Here is an 11,250-nt window from a genome sequence, read left to right as displayed (position 1 = left end):
GCGCCCCAGCCCAGAGCTGCACCCCAGCTGAGAGCTGCGCCCCAGCTGAGAGCTGCACCCCAGCTGAGAGCTGCGCCCCAGCCCAGAGCTGCGAGGAGCAGAGCTCACAGAAACGTCCAAAGCCCGGGTGCCAAGGTTTGGGGCTCCTGTCGACCTGAGGTGCCGCACCACACGTGGGCATAGAGTGACTCTTTTCTCAAGCCCAGAGGGGAAAATGGACTGGGAGAAGGTGGAAAAGCACCACGAATGTCTGCGGGGGATTCCCAGCCCTGGGCTGTCCGCATTTTCTGCTGATGATTCTATTTTAAAATCTTTACTTTCCTTCTACCCTCTGAGTCCAGCAACAGAGACTAAGAGAACCTCCCATTTGTGTCAGAGAACCTTCCCGTTTGGGTAACATGTCACTCCCGTCTCTGCTCCCGCCGGCTGACTGAGTCACGTCTCTGGGTGCGGGGGTGGCGTGCAGAGCAGCAGGGGCTCTGAGAGTCGGAGGGAAACCGAGCGCAGGGGGCCAGCCCTGAGCAAGCTGCGAAGAAGGAAAAATGGGGACCTGACAGTCTCCAAGCCCCAACCGCATTCCAGGAACCACTGAACCAAATGAAGTCGCCCCCTTACCCTTGGGGGGTATGTCCCGAGACCCTTGGTGGCTGCCTGGAACCTCAGATAGCACTGAACCCTATATATATATGTTTTTCCTATATACACACCTATGATAAAGTTTAATGAATAAATTAAGCACAGTAAGAGATTAATAATTATTAATAATAAAATAGAATAATGATAATATAGTATAAAAAAAAGTTATGTGACTGTGGCCTCTCTCTCTCTGACAACCGATCTGATAACCGAGGTGGCTACTAAGTGACTATTGGGCGGGTCGTGTATACAGCGTGGATTCAATGGGCAAAGGCATGATTCACGTCCCAGGCAGACAGAGCGACAGAGCGGGACGGCACAGGATGTCATCACACTACAGAACGGCACGCTATTTAAGACTTACGAATTGTTTATTTCTGGAACTTTCCATTTAATATTTTCAGACCACAGTTGACTATGGGTAACTAAAACTTCGGAAAGTAAAACCCTGGGCATGGGGCACTCTATGTCAGATACGTGTCCTACAGATCCTCGGTCTGCATAGGTTGTCTTGAGCTTCAGTGAGCTTGAGAAATTCTGGAGGAAACAAATTTAAGCAATTACATATATAAATCAGAATCCTTAATATGCTAACTTATTCTAGAACTCTTCAAGAAGCTGTCACTCCCCACCACCTCCCAGCAAAACAGGGTTCCTTCACCCCCACATCAAGGATGAAGGATTTGATCCAGGGTTGTGTTGAAGTGAGTTGATACCAGCTCATGAGAGGTAATTGTTAAATATTCGGGGATTTGGGGAGCTGGTCAACAGTTGATAGCTTGAAATCAGCCACAATGGGAGTTTTTACACTACAGAAATTGGCAAATGCTCAAATCAAGGCTTGGTTTGTTGGTTTGTTGGCTTGTTTTAACTTTCTGTAAAGTAGTTTTACCAGCGTGCCACTGGACCTAGCCCCAATTATAGTCTCCTGGACTTGGAGGGGGCCTCAGAGAGTCTGAGGATTCTCACATCTTTGTCTCTCCTCCATAGCGAGTATTTATCGGGGGAAAGCTGGTAGGGTGAGTCATCTACCCAGTAGTCCTTAGAGGAGAGACACTGAGAGGTGGGGAAGTTAGGCCCAAGATAAGGGATCAATTGGGTATCTGAAGACTTGGATCTTCCAACCAAATCCAGTGCATTTCTCCCCACAAAACCCTGGGTAGGGAAATGCCCACTTTTGGGAGCTAAGACAATGACTGTGGGGAGCTGACTTCTCTTCAAAGACCCTGAAATGCCAACTGCAGATTTTTCCAGAACCACACAGACTTAATGAAGTGCAAATTGTAAGGCTTTTGCATTCCGATCAGGTTTCACTAGGAATTTAAACCACATCTCAGTAAAAGTAATTCTGTTTTATTGATGCAGGAAATAGTGTAACCACTGAAATACATTCAGAAGATAGGAGCCTTCATAGGCAAAGAGGAAGCCGGCGCTGGTCTGTTTAAAATGCCAGCTCTTCAACTTCAGGTGCAAATTAAACAACACGATGCCTGTGGAGTGTGTGTTAGAGGTGAAGACAAGGTGGGAAATGAGGCGAGGAAATAGCTGTTTCCTTGTGAAATTAAACACACCCTGCTAGAGCAGAGCAAACACCCCAAAAGCCGGCTCTACAGCACCCCCTTTTGTGCTGGTGGCAGGTGATGCTGTCCAACAGGTGCTTCATTGTGGGGTCAGTTGTCCTGAACCCTCAATGACAGGGTCACTGCTCACAGTGAATTACCCAGGACACTTCTCTTTCTCACACCCAGTCACAGTCACCCCAGGAGAGGGACAGCAGAGAAAAGGAAATTCAATTTTCCACTTGCTAGAATTCTTAACAGAAAGGGGTCTGAGGGAAGCGGGCTGAAACATTTGTCTAAAATTGGAACTCTGGCTAATGGAGGGGGGGGGTGTTCTTTCCTCCGCCGTGAAAACCCACAATGTGATGTGGTCGGAGCGAGTCCCACCCGGAAAATGGACAAGGAGATGTCACGACCATCATGCAGGGAGGGACTGGCTGCTCTGAAAGGGCTTCCCCTGCCCTCACTCTAGAACTAAGCAAACCCCTCGCAGGAGGCTTGGCATCCCACAATTCTAGAACCTGTGCGAGGGGGTCTCATGTCTGTCTCAGTTCTACGAGGAGCTAAGAGCCCCTTTCTGACCTCTCTCTTCCCCCCTCATTCCTCCTCTGGAAATCAGATCTATTCTATGGACTCTCCAGGGTGGATGACCATAGTCTATAGACAGGAAGAAGAAAGGACCAGAATGACTCTGTTCTGAGCTGGGCATGGCCTTGTCACCCTCGCTGTTCCCTGCACGGTGCCGTCAGCAGGCGGGAAGGGCTGGTCTTCTGAAGGCAATGCTTAGCCTTGCATTTCATTCCTTCCCAACCCCCAGAGACTTTGTTCACTTCCTTCCAGAACTTTCCATGGCTCCTTTCCCACCGCCTCCTTCCCGCCTCATTCGGAAGGAGCACCCTGCCACCTCCCTCCTTCACCAGCAGACAAAATGTCCCCTGCAGCTTCAGCCCATGGTCCCCCTCTTGCCCTGCAGCCTGGCTTTCACCCTGCCCACTCTCTACAGAGTCACCAGTGGCCTCCTGGCTGCCAGGCCCAACAGCATCCCCTGGACCCACCCTGCCAGTGGGGCCTCCCCCCACCAGCGCCTGCTCGTCCCTCTCACCCCCTGCACCCTCTGCTCCTCCCGGCCCTCCCTGCGGGTGCCCCTGGGGTATCTGTGCTCTTCATTCTTCAGTGGCCCCTCCGCACTCCCACTCGCAGGGACGGTTCATCATCGCTCAACACGGCTGGGCTGGGAGTCTGCCTTTCTGTCCTGTCTGGTTAACGGAAAGGGCGGCAGGCTCAGAGCCCAACGCCCTGGGCCGGTTCTAGCTGCGGGCGTAACCCTGGCCAAGGTGTTCGCCTTCTCAAGCCAAGGATGCGCCCACCTCACAGATTCAGGGGGGTGGGACTAGACCGAAGGAGCAGCGAGGCCGCCGGGCCGCACGCGGGCGCGGGGCAGGGCCTCGATCGGCGGCACCTCTTCCCAGCTTAAGATTCTGTAAAAGACGCCAGAGCTTCCCCCACCTCCAGGCTCCCATCCGACACGCTCGCCCCCAGAGGGGCCTTTCCTTCGCCTCCCCGCTCCGGTTGACCTTTGCCCCGGGCATGACCCCTCAAACGCGCTGTCCTTCTTCCACTCCACTGGGGCCAGTGAGGCGAGATCCTTCTCGTGGCCACTCATCCTCACCCTGCGCACACACACACACGCACACACACACACACACACACACTCTTCCTGTCACTCGGCAATAGCAGAAGGGAAAGAACATGAGCTCCCGAGCCGGGCCAGGTAGGCCTATTTCCGCCCTGTGTCGGACATATAAGCTTCAGCAAGTGACTGGGCGCTGCGGGCCTCCATTGCCTCGTCTGTAAGATGGGCCAACGCTTCCCGCGTGGCTACAGTGCCCAGCCCAGTACTTGACACCTAGCAGCTGTTCAGAAAGGCTGGCTCTCTTCCGTTCACACGTCAGGGCCACAGGCAGTCCCACCTCCTCCAGGACGCCGTGGCTACTCGGTCCGGCCACAGCTGCCTCGCCTCTGACATCTAGAACGTTCTCAGTCTCATGGCCGCGACTGCTCCTGGATACGGGACACGGCGCGGGTCCTGTGCTACCAGGCAGCCCCTTCGTTTCCAGGTGGGTCCGCCCATCTGTGTCTTGGATTGCTTCTGAATTTCCCACAGTTTCCAGGACAATGCTGAGCTTATAAAACAGTGATTATTATAGCCACAAGCCGCGCGCCGCCTTTGACCCAGACACCGTCGTAATTGCTACCAGTTGTTCAATGTCTGCTGCGTACCAGGTGCTGCGCTCGCAGGATTTACTTCTTTCTCACAGTAACCCCGCGAGGTAGGTTTTACAACTGAGGAAACTGAGACTCAGACCCCGCGGCCTGGACGAATGCACACGCATCGCAGATGGGACAGCAGGGTTCCCGCCCAGGCCCGCCCGTCGCCTGGTCTCCAGGCTAAGCACCAAGGAGAGTTACATCGCTTCATTCTCCCGTGAGCCCAGCAGGGCAGCATTTCGCCGTTTGCAGATGAAGAACCTGTGGCTCTTGGACCCCCCTTAGTGGGTAGCAGAGCGGGGACCCCCATCTGGCCGACTCGGCCCCACCCTGCAGTCATGAGGCCGTGGAGGGATTCTGGCTCCAGAAGGAACCACCAAGTCCAAGGTTCCTGAGGGGCGGGAAAGCTCTGGCCCGCCTCCTGCCAAGTCTGTTGGCTCCTTGGGCCTCACTTTGTTCGTGTGGAGGAGAAGGAACTGAATGATGCCGAGGTGCCAGGGCTCCTCTCACCCTTACAGCGCCCTTGGGCAAACCCCAACAGGTGGCCTGTCCTCTGAGCAGGCTCAGGCCAGGGAAGGGCGCGTGGCTTGGCGGGCAGAGTGCAGATGGCCTTCTGCCCGCTCGGCCCCCTCCTCCGGGCACCCTGTGCAGGAGGCAACCCACAGCTGTGCGCAGTGGTCCGAAAGGTTCTAATGGTTCTGTCAACTGTCCTAATTCTCGAAATCACCTTTGAAGGAGAAATGAGGATATCGAATGTCAGCGTCCTTCATCCAGCCCAAAGTGACCTGTCATGTCTTCCCTTTAAGCAATGAAATGGCACCTCTCCCAAGCCACCTCCCACCTCCCTGGTCTCCTGACCTCCCAGTGGGTCCCAGACGTTCTAAATTCAGGTTCACAGTGTGAGGCCCTCAGGCTAAAATTTTAATAGGACCCTTTGCCCTTTCATCACTGTCACCTGTTCCCAGGGGACAGAGGAGCTATTCTTCCACACGCCTGTGACTTTCAAATTCCAGTCTGTCTGGATTTCTGATTATAATAGTCTCCCATAGTCACAGTAGCTCAAGGCACAGAACAAACGAGCTCACCTTCCCAGGACACATCAGACATAAATGGCAAGCGTCACCACCAGTCCCCAAGGAGGGAACATCTTCAGGTAAGGACTCAACAAGAAGACAAGCATCGGGGCAAAAGGAAACTACTGATTTTACACTTCAGGCACCACTTGTAGCTACAGCTCTGAGTTGTCCTTCAATGTGTCCTGGTGGTAAAATGGGAACATGTAACAAAACACGCAGGAAAGATGATCACGGGAAACCCTGCCCTGACCTCAGTCTGCAGCATCTTAGCCCAGAATCCACTGCCATCTGTACACCTTCTCCTGAAGCTTCTTGGAAGCTAATCTTCCCTTATTTAGAAAATATATATGCTTTTCTTTTTTCCTAAGACAATTTATTTTTTAGTGTAATAAAATACACATAACATAAAATTTACCGTTTTAACTATTTTTAAATATATACTTCTGTAGCATTGAGTACATTCTTACTTTGGTGCAGAGATCACTATCATCCATCTCCAGAACTTCCTCATCTCCCCAAACTGAAACTTCACCCCCATTAAACACTAACCCCCCTTCCCCTCCCCCAGCCCCTGGCAACTGCCATTCTGCTTTCTGTCTCTATGAATTTGACTCCTCAGATACCTCAGATCAGCGGAGTCTGGCAGTACCTGTCCTCTCGTGTCTGGCTATGTCACTTAGCAGAATGTCCTCAGGTTCGTTCACGCTCTAACAGGTGTCAGAATATCCATCCTTCTTAGGTTGAAGAATATTCCGCTGTGTGGATGGGCCACATTGCACTTATCTGCTCATCAGTCCATGGACACTTGGGTTGCGCACACCTTTTGGCTGTTACGATGCTGCTATGAACATGGGTGTACATATACCTGTTTACATGTCTTCTCCTGACCCGTAAAGGTGGAGAAAGCCTTGCCTGCTCTGTGGTTATGCCGAGTTCCACTATTTGTATTGCTAGACACAGATTTAATTCAAGGAGTCTGCTGGAATACAGTTTTCTTGAAATTCACGCTGGAAAGTGAGCCAACATGAAGCTCCTTCAAGACACAAAGCCTGAGGAAAGTGTCTCCCACATGCCCCCCCATCGGTCTCCTCCCTCCCCGTCTCATCCCTACTTCTCTGGGAGAAAGCTTCATCCCTTTGTCTGTATTTCCTGCCCTCCATCTCTGCTCTTAACAGCACTTCACATTGACTTCCACTCCATCCAGCACCTCACTCCACCACTGCCCCTTCCTTACAGTGTCAGCCTCTCCCCTTTGGCTTCTTCTCTGCATGAGGATGTGCTCAACACTCCTCCAGCTTCTATAAACACCCATCAAACACACACACATACACACATGCACTACACACACGATCCCTTCTACGTCAATTCCCTCCAGCTCTCTGTCTTGAACCACATCACCCCCAGTCCCCTCTCTCACCCCCTCCCAGACCAATCACTCCTTCACCCACTTCGACCTGGCTCTAGAACCCACCACTCAAGGGACCCCACTCTCACCAATTATATTAGTTTCCTGTGGCTACCACAAGTGAACACAAAGTGGTGGCTTAAAACAACAGAAATGCATTCTCTCACAGTCCTGGAGGTCAGAGTCTGAAACCAAGATGTCAACAGGCTTATGCTCCCTACGAAGGCTCTGGGGAGGACCCTTCCTGCCTCTCAGCTTCTGGTGTCTCCATGAATCCTTTGGCTTGTGAGAGCATCACCCCAATCCCTGCCTGTGTCCTCACATGGCCTTCCTTTGTCTCTGTACGTCCCTTTCTGTCTCTTATGAGGATGTTCTGTTGGATTTCAGGTCCAGTGTGACCTCATTAATTACATCTGCAAAGATCCTATTTCCAAATAAGATCACAATCTGAGGTTCAGGGTGGACATGAATTTGGAGGAGATGTTACTCAAACCAATGCACTAGTGAATCCAAATTTCCAAGCCCAATGGACATCACTCAGTAGCCCTATGCAGTATCTATTTTGGTTTTTCAAAACAGAAATGGCTTCATGTTTCCTACTTATTTTTTAGATGATAGAAGCATATTAAGGGAAAATTTAAATATAGAAAAATTTTTAAAAAAGCAAAAACACCAACGAACTTACAACTCAGATGTAGATCAAAATGAACATTTTGGAAAACATTCTTCTGCACACACACACATTCACAAACACACACATTACTGCAAGAAGGTAATATATGCAAAGTGGAATATATGTTCCTTATTCTGCCTTTTCACTTAGCGCTATGGCATGGGCAATCTGCCAGGTCAATGAACACAGACCCATTCATTCAATGAACAGGTGCTGTGTACTGGGCACTTATTCCAGGGCCTGAGATCCATCTGTGGATAAAACACGCATAGATCCCTGCCCTTGGGGAACTTCTCTTTTCACAGTGGTCAACAGACAACAAAAACTTAAAAAGTAAATATGTAAAGAGTAAAAAATGCTGAAAGGTGCAAAGTGCTATGAAGAAGGGGGACCTGAGAACTAGTGATTACCATTTCCAAAGGGGGGGGGTAAACATAGGCCTCATTAAGAAGGTTATCTTTGCACAAAGAGGTGAAGACCCTAAAACATTGGAAAATCATTTTTCATGACCCCATAGTATGCCATTGATTATATCTGCAACAATGCGTTTAACCAGTGCTCTGTTGATAGATATTTAGGTTGTTTCTAATTTTTTCAAAGCTATAAAAGAGGCTGCAATGTAGCCCTGTATATAACTGATGAGTATTTGTGAAATTATTCCCTTAGAATAAATGTCTAGACCCTAATCCAAGACATCTACTCATTTCTAAATCATAATACTGCCTCCCTGCCCTCCAGAAAGACTGCCAGTTGACACCTCCAATAATACATATGAGTTTGCAATTCCACCACCTTCCCCAACACACACTCCCCATTTGTCGTTTATTTTTAATTTTGCTAACTTTAGGGTAAAAAAATGTTATTATATTTGCATTGCTTTTACTTTGCCCTAGTTGAACAGTCTTTCCATCTGCTTGTTATCTCTGTGTATTTTTTCTCTTATAAACTCCTTATTCATTTCCTTTCATCATTTTTTCTATGGAATATTTATTGCTTTTATAAATCAGGAATGTATATATTATGTGTTGCAAATATTTTTCCTGGTTTGTCTTCTTACTTTTCTTACAAACATTTAAAATTTTTATAATGACAAAAATACCAGTGTTTTAAAATAGTTTCTGGATTCCTATCATGGTTAGGAAAGCTTTCCCCACTTGTAGAATTATAAAAATACATCTGTACCCTTTCTGTTGTTTTTCTTAATTCACTTGGAATTTATTCTGATATAAGAAATAAGGAAGAGACTCATCATTTTTCTCGCAAGTAGGTAGCCAGTGGTCCCCACAGCCTGTGCTGAATAACATTCCCTGTGTCTGCCCCTGAGATGTGGTCGCACCCAGCTCCCTGCCCCATCCTGCCCTCCTTCTCCTCACCTCTCTCATCCCTCTAGCACCTCTTCTGACTCCTCTACCTCTGATTTCTTAATGGAATTGCTTGCCAGGACCCTGTCTTCTATATTCTCTTCTCGCTCTGCACAGTCCCTCCAGAACTTTCATCCACATCCCTCCACAAGCCCTGCACCCAAAGTGCAACAGCAACAGGACTACAGCAACTCAGTGACCGGCCCCTCCAGCTCCCCCTCTGACACCTGCTATTATTACTTTCAGGTTAAATTTTGACACAAGGATATTTTGCACCTTAGCTAGGTCTATGCAAATCAATCAGCCTTCTAAAAGAGAGAGAGAGAAAAAAGAAACAAAAGAGGAGGGGTGGGGGGAATCTGCCTTTTCACATACGCCCACATTTACTCTCAGCCAAAATCCAGGAAAGCAACTGGAGTCAAGTAAACCACAAACTCCCTGGCCTCTTGCCAGCTGGGGGATGAGGGGGCGGTGGAGAAGGACAAGAACAAGAATAAGAACAAGAACAAGAATAAGAACAAGAAGAAAAAGAAGAACAACAACAAGGACAAGAACAAGGACAAGAAGAAGAACAACAACAACAAGAACAAGAAGGAGAAGAAGGACAAGAACAAGGAGAACAAGAAGAAGAACAAGAACAACAACAAGAACAAGGACAACAAGAACAAGGACAGGAACAAGGAGAACAAGAAGAAGGAGGAGGAGAAGAACAAGAACAACAAGAAGAAGGACAAGGATAAGAAGAAGAACAAGGACAAGAACAAGAAGAAGAAGAACAACAACAACAAGAACGAGAAGAAGGACAAGGACAAGAAGAAGAAGAAGGACACGAACAAGAAGAAGAAGGACAAGGACAAGAACAAGGAGAAGGAGAAGGAGAAGAACGACAAGAACAACAAGAAGAACAGCAAGAAGAAGGACAAGGAGAACAAGAACAAGAACAAGAACAAGAGCAAGAGCAAGAGCAAGAACAAGAACAAGAACAAGGAGAAGGAGAAGAACAAAAAGAAGAAGAAGAAGAACAAGGAGAAGGAGGAGATGAGGGGTTTCTCCTTCACAAATGAAAGGCTATTGAGGGCAGTGATCTCAAAGTGACAGTTGTCGAGCCCAACAGCCTGCCCTACAGACCAGATGCTGTCTCTTCCTTGTGCTGAACTATAAACACAGACCTATGCAACTGATTTTTAAGGAAGCTAGCCAACCAGGAACAAAGTTAACACTAAGTTGGTAGCACTCAAGTCCCATCCCCAGCTGTTTTCTCACCCAGATGAGTGTTCCCTCAACTGACCACCTTTCTCTTTTAACCAAGGCGAAGAAATGTAGTTGCCATGGGCAGGACGCATGACAAAGTCGAGGGACACAGAGGAAAGCCTGGGAAAAGAAACTGCTCATAGACCCTTTAGAAAGCTTTAAAGTTATTGGCTGAGCAAATCACCTCATATGGCGGTTTATATTTGTGTAATAACAGTAGCAGCTCCAAGTTCCCCTTCGCACTCAGATTCTAGAAGAGTTTTCCTAATGCATCAGTAACTAACGCTTATACCGATGCATCATCATGAGGGCCTTCAGAAAAAAGTAACCACACGCCAAAACAGCAGGTATTCAGTGATGTGGCAGAAACCAAGTCAAATGTGTAAACACTTAAAAAGAGAGAGATGTCCCCACACTTTTTTAACCTTGGCATTGAATCAACCAACAAAAATCAGAACTTTTTTTTTAACTCTGAAATTTGACTGGCAATTTAAAGAGCTTGCTCAAAATTCTTGCCCTAAACATAAGGAAAGTAGCAAAGGAACACTTCATTACAAAGGAGTACTTATTACATGTCTGTTCCAGGCAGGTATGTGGTTTCATCCAGCCTTATAACCACCCCATCAATTGCGCATCTTGATCACCACTTTGTAAAGGTGGAAACTGAGGCTCAGTGAATTTGGATAGTGTATTAGGCTACTTGGGCTCCATGACAGAGTATCGCAAACTGAGAGGCTTAAACAACAGAAATTTATTTTCTCACAATTCTGGGGGCTGGGAATTTAAGATCGAGGTACCAGCAAGGTTGGTTTCTGGTGACTTTGGTTGGTCTGGAAGACCTTTCTTCCTGGCTTACAGATGGCTGTCTTCTCACTGCCCCCACATGTCCTTTCATCTGTGTGCACATCGCTGGGGTCTCTTCCTCTTCTTATAAGGACACCAGCCCTATAGAATTAGTGACCCACCCATATGACCTCATTTAACCTTACTTACCTCCTTAAAGGCCCCATCTCCAAATACA

This window comes from Miniopterus natalensis, chromosome 6 (assembly GCF_054644295.1).
Source record: "Miniopterus natalensis isolate mMinNat1 chromosome 6, mMinNat1.hap1, whole genome shotgun sequence".
In the NCBI taxonomy this organism is placed as follows: Eukaryota; Metazoa; Chordata; class Mammalia; order Chiroptera; family Miniopteridae; genus Miniopterus; species Miniopterus natalensis.
The sequence above is the reverse complement of the archived record's forward strand: the minus strand, read 5'-3'. Positions refer to the sequence as shown.